Genomic DNA, 12,787 nt, shown 5'->3' on the forward strand with positions numbered 1-12,787 from the left:
GCTTGGGGTTCTAGGCGAATGTAGAGAAAGCATTCAAAGTCTTTGGGTTGGAATACTAGCTGGGTCAGTTTTATCCCTCCTTTATCTTATAACTAATTGAAACAGTAACAAACAATGCCTGCTTCTGCATAACCAGAGACATTTACCAAAACGGCAGTGAAAGAAAGTCTATTTAAACAGACACTGTTTGCTTTGAAAATGTTGCATAATCTATGCCCAAGAGTAAATTTCCAGTTATACTGCTGGACATGTAATTTAGTACCTAGTAATAGTATTTGGCCTTTTACTAATTTCACAATGTCAATTTAGAGACATGATTTCTAAGTCAGCCGAAAATGAGATAGAACGAATTTCAGGATTTAAAATAGATTACGTGTGCTGCTGAAATTTCAAATGCTTGAAATATCAATTAATTATTAAACTCTACATATTTGATTGCTAATATATGTAACCATATTAAGAATTAAAGTGTAGGTTGGTGTGCGTCCACATCATTTTTAGCTGATTTTTAGTTGCAGTGTTGCAGAGCCTGGATAGCTCAGTCGGTAGAGCATCAGACTTTTAATCTGAGGGTCCAGGGTTCAAGTCCCTGTTCAGGCGGTCGGCTACTTTAAAGAAAAAGTATTCTGATTGTACATTCTTTTTGTGTTCCACTGCATGATGAATAAGATATTCCATTACCAAAATTAAAAAAAAACGTCTTTCATGGAGAAGTGAAAAACCCATCTGTCTCATATATCAGATGACGATACACTAAACTTAAGTTTTATGCAGACTTACCAACTGTATCATGTAGTTTGACACGGTGAATAACTTTTACCCAATTCAATATTCAAAATATAGCCATGGTTATAGTATCCAATGAACTTTATAAAGTTGATCAACAGCTCAAAGCTCATTATTTCATTTCTGAATATCTGTGCACCTCACTCAAGCAGATTGGCTCTGTGGCGCAATGGATAGCGCATTGGACTTCTAGGTGAATGTCAAGAAGGTATTCAAAGGCTGTGGGTTCGAATCCCACCAGAGTCAGTTTTATCCCTGTTTATTTCATAACTATTTAAAGAAGTTATAAGCGATGCATGCATGCTTCTGCTTCACCAAAATCATTTGCTAAAAAAGGTCAGTAAAAGGAAGTCTATTTTAAAGAGACACCGTTCAATTTGGGTAATCTATGCAGAAGAGGAAATTGTCAGCTGTACTGATGAAAATATAATTTACTCGGAAGTAAGATTTTGGGCCCTTCCTTAATTTTACCATGTCAATAAACACATATGAATTTGACGTCAGCAAAAAAATGAGATAGTAGCAACTTCAGGACTAAAAATAAGGTTACATTTACTGAAGAAATTTCAAATGCTTGAAATATCAATTCATTATTATATTCTAGTGTATTTGGTACCTTCTTCAGGTCACCATCTTAAGAAACATAGCGTTAGTTGGGACGCTGCCAAATTTTGATTAGGTGATTTTGAGGTTTGCTGTATCAGAGCCTGGATAGCTCAGTCGGTAGAGCATCAGACTTTTAATCTGAGGGTCCAGGGTTCAAGTCCCCGTTCAGGCGGTAGGCTACTTTAAAGAAAAAGTATTCTGATTGTACATTCTTTTTGTGTTCCACTGCATGATGAATAAGATATTCCATTACCAAAATTAAAAAAAAATGTCTTTCATGGAGAAGTGAAAAACCCATCTGTCTCATATATCAGATGATGATACACTAAACTTAAGTTGTATGCAGACTTACCAACTGTATCATGTAGTTTGACACGGTGAATAACTTTTACCCAATTCAATATTCAAAATATAGCCATGGTTATAGTATCCAATGAACTTTATAAAGTTGATCAACAGCTCAAAGCTCATTATTTCATTTCTGAATATCTGTGCACCTCACTCAAGCAGATTGGCTCTGTGGCGCAATGGATAGCGCAATGGACTTCTAGGTGAATGTCAAGAAGGTATTCAAAGGCTGTGGGTTCGAATCCCACCAGAGTCAGTTTTATCCCTGTGTATTTCATAACTATTTAAAGAAGTTATAAGCGATGCATGCATGCTTCTGCTTCACCAAAATCATTTGCTAAAAAAGGTCAGTAAAAGGAAGTCTATTTTAAAGAGACACCGTTCAATTTGGGTAATCTATGCAGAAGAGGAAATTGTCAGCTGTACTGATGAAAATATAATTTACTCGGAAGTAAGATTTTGGGCCCTTCCTTAATTTTACCATGTCAATAAACACATATGAATTTGACGTCAGCAAAAAAATGAGATAGTAGCAACTTCAGGACTAAAAATAAGGTTACATTTACTGAAGAAATTTCAAATGCTTGAAATATCAATTCATTATTATATTCTAGTGTATTTGGTACCTTCTTCAGGTAACCATCTTAAGAAACATAGCGTTAGTTGGGACACTGCCAAATTTTGATTAGGTGATTTTGAGGTTTGCTGTATCAGAGCCTGGATAGCTCAGTCGGTAGAGCATCAGACTTTTAATCTGAGGGTCCAGGGTTCAAGTCCCTGTTCAGGCGGTTTGTTTAAAGAAAATGTACTCTAATGACATGCTCTTTTCAGGATCCAATGAACGAGTAGTCCCATTAGAGTAATTGCAAGTTACTCTTAATGGAGCCATTAAATACCCATCGGTCGTGTACCATTTGACAAGAGTTAAGAAGACTTACCGCAACGGTATCATGTCGTTTGAGATGTTGATTATCTTTTCCCCAATTCAATGTTCAAAATGGAACCCTGCTTATAGTTTCCAAATCACTTTATAAAGTTGGTCAACCGCTGATAGCTCATCTTTTTATTTGAGAATTTCTGTTCACCTTGTTGAATCAGGTTGGATCTCTGGTGCAATGGATAGCGGCTTGGGGTTCTAGGCGAATGTAGAGAAAGCATTCAAAGTCTTTGGGTTGGAATACTAGCTGGGTCAGTTTTATCCCTCCTTTATCTTATAACTAATTGAAACAGTAACAAACAATGCCTGCTTCTGCATAACCAGAGACATTTACCAAAACGGCAGTGAAAGAAAGTCTATTTAAACAGACACTGTTTGCTTTGAAAATGTTGCATAATCTATGCCCAAGAGTAAATTTCCAGTTATACTGCTGGACATGTAATTTAGTACCTAGTAATAGTATTTGGCCTTTTACTAATTTCACAATGTCAATTTAGAGACATGATTTCTAAGTCAGCCGAAAATGAGATAGAACGAATTTCAGGATTTAAAATAGATTACGTGTGCTGCTGAAATTTCAAATGCTTGAAATATCAATTAATTATTAAACTCTACATATTTGATTGCTAATATATGTAACCATATTAAGAATTAAAGTGTAGGTTGGTGTGCGTCCACATCATTTTTAGCTGATTTTTAGTTGCAGTGTTGCAGAGCCTGGATAGCTCAGTCGGTAGAGCATCAGACTTTTAATCTGAGGGTCCAGGGTTCAAGTCCCTGTTCAGGCGGTCGGCTACTTTAAAGAAAAAGTATTCTGATTGTACATTCTTTTTGTGTTCCACTGCATGATGAATAAGATATTCCATTACCAAAATTAAAAAAAAACGTCTTTCATGGAGAAGTGAAAAACCCATCTGTCTCATATATCAGATGACGATACACTAAACTTAAGTTTTATGCAGACTTACCAACTGTATCATGTAGTTTGACACGGTGAATAACTTTTACCCAATTCAATATTCAAAATATAGCCATGGTTATAGTATCCAATGAACTTTATAAAGTTGATCAACAGCTCAAAGCTCATTATTTCATTTCTGAATATCTGTGCACCTCACTCAAGCAGATTGGCTCTGTGGCGCAATGGATAGCGCATTGGACTTCTAGGTGAATGTCAAGAAGGTATTCAAAGGCTGTGGGTTCGAATCCCACCAGAGTCAGTTTTATCCCTGTTTATTTCATAACTATTTAAAGAAGTTATAAGCGATGCATGCATGCTTCTGCTTCACCAAAATCATTTGCTAAAAAAGGTCAGTAAAAGGAAGTCTATTTTAAAGAGACACCGTTCAATTTGGGTAATCTATGCAGAAGAGGAAATTGTCAGCTGTACTGATGAAAATATAATTTACTCGGAAGTAAGATTTTGGGCCCTTCCTTAATTTTACCATGTCAATAAACACATATGAATTTGACGTCAGCAAAAAAATGAGATAGTAGCAACTTCAGGACTAAAAATAAGGTTACATTTACTGAAGAAATTTCAAATGCTTGAAATATCAATTCATTATTATATTCTAGTGTATTTGGTACCTTCTTCAGGTCACCATCTTAAGAAACATAGCGTTAGTTGGGACGCTGCCAAATTTTGATTAGGTGATTTTGAGGTTTGCTGTATCAGAGCCTGGATAGCTCAGTCGGTAGAGCATCAGACTTTTAATCTGAGGGTCCAGGGTTCAAGTCCCCGTTCAGGCGGTAGGCTACTTTAAAGAAAAAGTATTCTGATTGTACATTCTTTTTGTGTTCCACTGCATGATGAATAAGATATTCCATTACCAAAATTAAAAAAAAATGTCTTTCATGGAGAAGTGAAAAACCCATCTGTCTCATATATCAGATGATGATACACTAAACTTAAGTTGTATGCAGACTTACCAACTGTATCATGTAGTTTGACACGGTGAATAACTTTTACCCAATTCAATATTCAAAATATAGCCATGGTTATAGTATCCAATGAACTTTATAAAGTTGATCAACAGCTCAAAGCTCATTATTTCATTTCTGAATATCTGTGCACCTCACTCAAGCAGATTGGCTCTGTGGCGCAATGGATAGCGCAATGGACTTCTAGGTGAATGTCAAGAAGGTATTCAAAGGCTGTGGGTTCGAATCCCACCAGAGTCAGTTTTATCCCTGTGTATTTCATAACTATTTAAAGAAGTTATAAGCGATGCATGCATGCTTCTGCTTCACCAAAATCATTTGCTAAAAAAGGTCAGTAAAAGGAAGTCTATTTTAAAGAGACACCGTTCAATTTGGGTAATCTATGCAGAAGAGGAAATTGTCAGCTGTACTGATGAAAATATAATTTACTCGGAAGTAAGATTTTGGGCCCTTCCTTAATTTTACCATGTCAATAAACACATATGAATTTGACGTCAGCAAAAAAATGAGATAGTAGCAACTTCAGGACTAAAAATAAGGTTACATTTACTGAAGAAATTTCAAATGCTTGAAATATCAATTCATTATTATATTCTAGTGTATTTGGTACCTTCTTCAGGTAACCATCTTAAGAAACATAGCGTTAGTTGGGACACTGCCAAATTTTGATTAGGTGATTTTGAGGTTTGCTGTATCAGAGCCTGGATAGCTCAGTCGGTAGAGCATCAGACTTTTAATCTGAGGGTCCAGGGTTCAAGTCCCTGTTCAGGCGGTTTGTTTAAAGAAAATGTACTCTAATGACATTCTCTTTTCAGGATCCAATGAACGAGTAGTCCCATTAGAGTAATTGCAAGTTACTCTTAATGGAGCCATTAAATACCCATCGGTCGTGTACCATTTGACAAGAGTTAAGAAGACTTACCGCAACGGTATCATGTCGTTTGAGATGTTGATTATCTTTTCCCCAATTCAATGTTCAAAATGGAACCCTGCTTATAGTTTCCAAATCACTTTATAAAGTTGGTCAACCGCTGATAGCTCATCTTTTTATTTGAGAATTTCTGTTCACCTTGTTGAATCAGGTTGGATCTCTGGTGCAATGGATAGCGGCTTGGGGTTCTAGGCGAATGTAGAGAAAGCATTCAAAGTCTTTGGGTTGGAATACTAGCTGGGTCAGTTTTATCCCTCCTTTATCTTATAACTAATTGAAACAGTAACAAACAATGCCTGCTTCTGCATAACCAGAGACATTTACCAAAACGGCAGTGAAAGAAAGTCTATTTAAACAGACACTGTTTGCTTTGAAAATGTTGCATAATCTATGCCCAAGAGTAAATTTCCAGTTATACTGCTGGACATGTAATTTAGTACCTAGTAATAGTATTTGGCCTTTTACTAATTTCACAATGTCAATTTAGAGACATGATTTCTAAGTCAGCCGAAAATGAGATAGAACGAATTTCAGGATTTAAAATAGATTACGTGTGCTGCTGAAATTTCAAATGCTTGAAATATCAATTAATTATTAAACTCTACATATTTGATTGCTAATATATGTAACCATATTAAGAATTAAAGTGTAGGTTGGTGTGCGTCCACATCATTTTTAGCTGATTTTTAGTTGCAGTGTTGCAGAGCCTGGATAGCTCAGTCGGTAGAGCATCAGACTTTTAATCTGAGGGTCCAGGGTTCAAGTCCCTGTTCAGGCGGTCGGCTACTTTAAAGAAAAAGTATTCTGATTGTACATTCTTTTTGTGTTCCACTGCATGATGAATAAGATATTCCATTACCAAAATTAAAAAAAAACGTCTTTCATGGAGAAGTGAAAAACCCATCTGTCTCATATATCAGATGACGATACACTAAACTTAAGTTTTATGCAGACTTACCAACTGTATCATGTAGTTTGACACGGTGAATAACTTTTACCCAATTCAATATTCAAAATATAGCCATGGTTATAGTATCCAATGAACTTTATAAAGTTGATCAACAGCTCAAAGCTCATTATTTCATTTCTGAATATCTGTGCACCTCACTCAAGCAGATTGGCTCTGTGGCGCAATGGATAGCGCATTGGACTTCTAGGTGAATGTCAAGAAGGTATTCAAAGGCTGTGGGTTCGAATCCCACCAGAGTCAGTTTTATCCCTGTTTATTTCATAACTATTTAAAGAAGTTATAAGCGATGCATGCATGCTTCTGCTTCACCAAAATCATTTGCTAAAAAAGGTCAGTAAAAGGAAGTCTATTTTAAAGAGACACCGTTCAATTTGGGTAATCTATGCAGAAGAGGAAATTGTCAGCTGTACTGATGAAAATATAATTTACTCGGAAGTAAGATTTTGGGCCCTTCCTTAATTTTACCATGTCAATAAACACATATGAATTTGACGTCAGCAAAAAAATGAGATAGTAGCAACTTCAGGACTAAAAATAAGGTTACATTTACTGAAGAAATTTCAAATGCTTGAAATATCAATTCATTATTATATTCTAGTGTATTTGGTACCTTCTTCAGGTAACCATCTTAAGAAACATAGCGTTAGTTGGGACACTGCCAAATTTTGATTAGGTGATTTTGAGGTTTGCTGTATCAGAGCCTGGATAGCTCAGTCGGTAGAGCATCAGACTTTTAATCTGAGGGTCCAGGGTTCAAGTCCCTGTTCAGGCGGTTTGTTTAAAGAAAATGTACTCTAATGACATTCTCTTTTCAGGATCCAATGAACGAGTAGTCCCATTAGAGTAATTGCAAGTTACTCTTAATGGAGCCATTAAATACCCATCGGTCGTGTACCATTTGACAAGAGTTAAGAAGACTTACCGCAACGGTATCATGTCGTTTGAGATGTTGATTATCTTTTCCCCAATTCAATGTTCAAAATGGAACCCTGCTTATAGTTTCCAAATCACTTTATAAAGTTGGTCAACCGCTGATAGCTCATCTTTTTATTTGAGAATTTCTGTTCACCTTGTTGAATCAGGTTGGATCTCTGGTGCAATGGATAGCGGCTTGGGGTTCTAGGCGAATGTAGAGAAAGCATTCAAAGTCTTTGGGTTGGAATACTAGCTGGGTCAGTTTTATCCCTCCTTTATCTTATAACTAATTGAAACAGTAACAAACAATGCCTGCTTCTGCATAACCAGAGACATTTACCAAAACGGCAGTGAAAGAAAGTCTATTTAAACAGACACTGTTTGCTTTGAAAATGTTGCATAATCTATGCCCAAGAGTAAATTTCCAGTTATACTGCTGGACATGTAATTTAGTACCTAGTAATAGTATTTGGCCTTTTACTAATTTCACAATGTCAATTTAGAGACATGATTTCTAAGTCAGCCGAAAATGAGATAGAACGAATTTCAGGATTTAAAATAGATTACGTGTGCTGCTGAAATTTCAAATGCTTGAAATATCAATTAATTATTAAACTCTACATATTTGATTGCTAATATATGTAACCATATTAAGAATTAAAGTGTAGGTTGGTGTGCGTCCACATCATTTTTAGCTGATTTTTAGTTGCAGTGTTGCAGAGCCTGGATAGCTCAGTCGGTAGAGCATCAGACTTTTAATCTGAGGGTCCAGGGTTCAAGTCCCTGTTCAGGCGGTTGGCTACTTTAAAGAAAAAGTATTCTGATTGTACATTCTTTTTGTGTTCCACTGCATGATGAATAAGATATTCCATTACCAAAATTAAAAAAAAACGTCTTTCATGGAGAAGTGAAAAACCCATCTGTCTCATATATCAGATGATGATACACTAAACTTAAGTTGTATGCAGACTTACCAACTGTATCATGTAGTTTGACACGGTGAATAACTTTTACCCAATTCAATATTCAAAATATAGCCATGGTTATAGTATCCAATGAACTTTATAAAGTTGATCAACAGCTCAAAGCTCATTATTTCATTTCTGAATATCTGTGCACCTCACTCAAGCAGATTGGCTCTGTGGCGCAATGGATAGCGCATTGGACTTCTAGGTGAATGTCAAGAAGGTATTCAAAGGCTGTGGGTTCGAATCCCACCAGAGTCAGTTTTATCCCTGTGTATTTCATAACTATTTAAAGAAGTTATAAGCGATGCATGCATGCTTCTGCTTCACCAAAATCATTTGCTAAAAAAGGTCAGTAAAAGGAAGTCTATTTTAAAGAGACACCGTTCAATTTGGGTAATCTATGCAGAAGAGGAAATTGTCAGCTGTACTGATGAAAATATAATTTACTCGGAAGTAAGATTTTGGGCCCTTCCTTAATTTTACCATGTCAATAAACACATATGAATTTGACGTCAGCAAAAAAATGAGATAGTAGCAACTTCAGGACTAAAAATAAGGTTACATTTACTGAAGAAATTTCAAATGCTTGAAATATCAATTCATTATTATATTCTAGTGTATTTGGTACCTTCTTCAGGTAACCATCTTAAGAAACATAGCGTTAGTTGGGACACTGCCAAATTTTGATTAGGTGATTTTGAGGTTTGCTGTATCAGAGCCTGGATAGCTCAGTCGGTAGAGCATCAGACTTTTAATCTGAGGGTCCAGGGTTCAAGTCCCTGTTCAGGCGGTTTGTTTAAAGAAAATGTACTCTAATGACATGCTCTTTTCAGGATCCAATGAACGAGTAGTCCCATTAGAGTAATTGCAAGTTACTCTTAATGGAGCCATTAAATACCCATCGGTCGTGTACCATTTGACAAGAGTTAAGAAGACTTACCGCAACGGTATCATGTCGTTTGAGATGTTGATTATCTTTTCCCCAATTCAATGTTCAAAATGGAACCCTGCTTATAGTTTCCAAATCACTTTATAAAGTTGGTCAACCGCTGATAGCTCATCTTTTTATTTGAGAATTTCTGTTCACCTTGTTGAATCAGGTTGGATCTCTGGTGCAATGGATAGCGGCTTGGGGTTCTAGGCGAATGTAGAGAAAGCATTCAAAGTCTTTGGGTTGGAATACTAGCTGGGTCAGTTTTATCCCTCCTTTATCTTATAACTAATTGAAACAGTAACAAACAATGCCTGCTTCTGCATAACCAGAGACATTTACCAAAACGGCAGTGAAAGAAAGTCTATTTAAACAGACACTGTTTGCTTTGAAAATGTTGCATAATCTATGCCCAAGAGTAAATTTCCAGTTATACTGCTGGACATGTAATTTAGTACCTAGTAATAGTATTTGGCCTTTTACTAATTTCACAATGTCAATTTAGAGACATGATTTCTAAGTCAGCCGAAAATGAGATAGAACGAATTTCAGGATTTAAAATAGATTACGTGTGCTGCTGAAATTTCAAATGCTTGAAATATCAATTAATTATTAAACTCTACATATTTGATTGCTAATATATGTAACCATATTAAGAATTAAAGTGTAGGTTGGTGTGCGTCCACATCATTTTTAGCTGATTTTTAGTTGCAGTGTTGCAGAGCCTGGATAGCTCAGTCGGTAGAGCATCAGACTTTTAATCTGAGGGTCCAGGGTTCAAGTCCCTGTTCAGGTGGTCGGCTACTTTAAAGAAAAAGTATTCTGATTGTACATTCTTTTTGTGTTCCACTGCATGATGAATAAGATATTCCATTACCAAAATTAAAAAAAAACGTCTTTCATGGAGAAGTGAAAAACCCATCTGTCTCATATATCAGATGATGATACACTAAACTTAAGTTGTATGCAGACTTACCAACTGTATCATGTAGTTTGACACGGTGAATAACTTTTACCCAATTCAATATTCAAAATATAGCCATGGTTATAGTATCCAATGAACTTTATAAAGTTGATCAACAGCTCAAAGCTCATTATTTCATTTCTGAATATCTGTGCACCTCACTCAAGCAGATTGGCTCTGTGGCGCAATGGATAGCGCATTGGACTTCTAGGTGAATGTCAAGAAGGTATTCAAAGGCTGTGGGTTCGAATCCCACCAGAGTCAGTTTTATCCCTGTGTATTTCATAACTATTTAAAGAAGTTATAAGCGATGCATGCATGCTTCTGCTTCACCAAAATCATTTGCTAAAAAAGGTCAGTAAAAGGAAGTCTATTTTAAAGAGACACCGTTCAATTTGGGTAATCTATGCAGAAGAGGAAATTGTCAGCTGTACTGATGAAAATATAATTTACTCGGAAGTAAGATTTTGGGCCCTTCCTTAATTTTACCATGTCAATAAACACATATGAATTTGACGTCAGCAAAAAAATGAGATAGTAGCAACTTCAGGACTAAAAATAAGGTTACATTTACTGAAGAAATTTCAAATGCTTGAAATATCAATTCATTATTATATTCTAGTGTATTTGGTACCTTCTTCAGGTAACCATCTTAAGAAACATAGCGTTAGTTGGGACGCTGCCAAATTTTGATTAGGTGATTTTGAGGTTTGCTGTATCAGAGCCTGGATAGCTCAGTCGGTAGAGCATCAGACTTTTAATCTGAGGGTCCAGGGTTCAAGTCCCCGTTCAGGCGGTAGGCTACTTTAAAGAAAAAGTATTCTGATTGTACATTCTTTTTGTGTTCCACTGCATGATGAATAAGATATTCCATTACCAAAATTTAAAAAAAATGTCTTTCATGGAGAAGTGAAAAACCCATCTGTCTCATATATCAGATGATGATACACTAAACTTAAGTTGTATGCAGACTTACCAACTGTATCATGTAGTTTGACACGGTGAATAACTTTTACCCAATTCAATATTCAAAATATAGCCATGGTTATAGTATCCAATGAACTTTATAAAGTTGATCAACAGCTCAAAGCTCATTATTTCATTTCTGAATATCTGTGCACCTCACTCAAGCAGATTGGCTCTGTGGCGCAATGGATAGCGCATTGGACTTCTAGGTGAATGTCAAGAAGGTATTCAAAGGCTGTGGGTTCGAATCCCACCAGAGTCAGTTTTATCCCTGTGTATTTCATAACTATTTAAAGAAGTTATAAGCGATGCATGCATGCTTCTGCTTCACCAAAATCATTTGCTAAAAAAGGTCAGTAAAAGGAAGTCTATTTTAAAGAGACACCGTTCAATTTGGGTAATCTATGCAGAAGAGGAAATTGTCAGCTGTACTGATGAAAATATAATTTACTCGGAAGTAAGATTTTGGGCCCTTCCTTAATTTTACCATGTCAATAAACACATATGAATTTGACGTCAGCAAAAAAATGAGATAGTAGCAACTTCAGGACTAAAAATAAGGTTACATTTACTGAAGAAATTTCAAATGCTTGAAATATCAATTCATTATTATATTCTAGTGTATTTGGTACCTTCTTCAGGTAACCATCTTAAGAAACATAGCGTTAGTTGGGACACTGCCAAATTTTGATTAGGTGATTTTGAGGTTTGCTGTATCAGAGCCTGGATAGCTCAGTCGGTAGAGCATCAGACTTTTAATCTGAGGGTCCAGGGTTCAAGTCCCTGTTCAGGCGGTTTGTTTAAAGAAAATGTACTCTAATGACATGCTCTTTTCAGGATCCAATGAACGAGTAGTCCCATTAGAGTAATTGCAAGTTACTCTTAATGGAGCCATTAAATACCCATCGGTCGTGTACCATTTGACAAGAGTTAAGAAGACTTACCGCAACGGTATCATGTCGTTTGAGATGTTGATTATCTTTTCCCCAATTCAATGTTCAAAATGGAACCCTGCTTATAGTTTCCAAATCACTTTATAAAGTTGGTCAACCGCTGATAGCTCATCTTTTTATTTGAGAATTTCTGTTCACCTTGTTGAATCAGGTTGGATCTCTGGTGCAATGGATAGCGGCTTGGGGTTCTAGGCGAATGTAGAGAAAGCATTCAAAGTCTTTGGGTTGGAATACTAGCTGGGTCAGTTTTATCCCTCCTTTATCTTATAACTAATTGAAACAGTAACAAACAATGCCTGCTTCTGCATAACCAGAGACATTTACCAAAACGGCAGTGAAAGAAAGTCTATTTAAACAGACACTGTTTGCTTTGAAAATGTTGCATAATCTATGCCCAAGAGTAAATTTCCAGTTATACTGCTGGACATGTAATTTAGTACCTAGTAATAGTATTTGGCCTTTTACTAATTTCACAATGTCAATTTAGAGACATGATTTCTAAGTCAGCCGAAAATGAGATAGAACGAATTTCAGGATTTAAAATAGATTACGTGTGCTGCTGAAATTT

The 12,787-nt window shown here is 36.1% G+C and overlaps 9 non-coding genes across 9 annotated transcripts; all 9 read left to right on the forward strand.

The window, feature by feature from the left end:
• The first annotated feature begins 941 nt into the window (after nt 1–941).
• Nucleotides 942–1,032, forward strand: TRNAR-UCU (transfer RNA arginine (anticodon UCU)). Its single transcript is given in 2 exon segments — nt 942–978; nt 997–1,032. It is a non-coding gene; the product is annotated as a tRNA-Arg (tRNA).
• Nucleotides 1,033–1,905: 873 nt separating this feature from the next.
• Nucleotides 1,906–1,996, forward strand: TRNAR-UCU (transfer RNA arginine (anticodon UCU)). Its single transcript is given in 2 exon segments — nt 1,906–1,942; nt 1,961–1,996. It is a non-coding gene; the product is annotated as a tRNA-Arg (tRNA).
• Nucleotides 1,997–3,806: 1,810 nt separating this feature from the next.
• On the forward strand, nt 3,807–3,897 carry TRNAR-UCU (transfer RNA arginine (anticodon UCU)). Its single transcript is given in 2 exon segments — nt 3,807–3,843; nt 3,862–3,897. It is a non-coding gene; the product is annotated as a tRNA-Arg (tRNA).
• An 873-nt stretch (nt 3,898–4,770) lies between these two features.
• Nucleotides 4,771–4,861, forward strand: TRNAR-UCU (transfer RNA arginine (anticodon UCU)). Its single transcript is given in 2 exon segments — nt 4,771–4,807; nt 4,826–4,861. It is a non-coding gene; the product is annotated as a tRNA-Arg (tRNA).
• Nucleotides 4,862–6,671: 1,810 nt separating this feature from the next.
• Nucleotides 6,672–6,762, forward strand: TRNAR-UCU (transfer RNA arginine (anticodon UCU)). The gene is given in 2 exon segments: nt 6,672–6,708; nt 6,727–6,762. It is a non-coding gene; the product is annotated as a tRNA-Arg (tRNA).
• A 1,810-nt stretch (nt 6,763–8,572) lies between these two features.
• Nucleotides 8,573–8,663, forward strand: TRNAR-UCU (transfer RNA arginine (anticodon UCU)). Its single transcript is given in 2 exon segments — nt 8,573–8,609; nt 8,628–8,663. It is a non-coding gene; the product is annotated as a tRNA-Arg (tRNA).
• A 1,810-nt stretch (nt 8,664–10,473) lies between these two features.
• Nucleotides 10,474–10,564, forward strand: TRNAR-UCU (transfer RNA arginine (anticodon UCU)). Its single transcript is given in 2 exon segments — nt 10,474–10,510; nt 10,529–10,564. It is a non-coding gene; the product is annotated as a tRNA-Arg (tRNA).
• An 873-nt stretch (nt 10,565–11,437) lies between these two features.
• TRNAR-UCU (transfer RNA arginine (anticodon UCU)) lies at nt 11,438–11,528 on the forward strand. Its single transcript is given in 2 exon segments — nt 11,438–11,474; nt 11,493–11,528. It is a non-coding gene; the product is annotated as a tRNA-Arg (tRNA).
• Nucleotides 11,529–11,987: 459 nt separating this feature from the next.
• Nucleotides 11,988–12,060, forward strand: TRNAK-UUU (transfer RNA lysine (anticodon UUU)). The gene has a single exon. It is a non-coding gene; the product is annotated as a tRNA-Lys (tRNA).
• Nucleotides 12,061–12,787: the final 727 nt, after the last annotated feature.

The sequence above is a fragment of the Triturus cristatus genome, chromosome 4_1 (genome assembly GCF_964204655.1).
Source record: "Triturus cristatus chromosome 4_1, aTriCri1.1, whole genome shotgun sequence".
Lineage (NCBI taxonomy): Eukaryota > Metazoa > Chordata > Amphibia > Caudata > Salamandridae > Triturus > Triturus cristatus.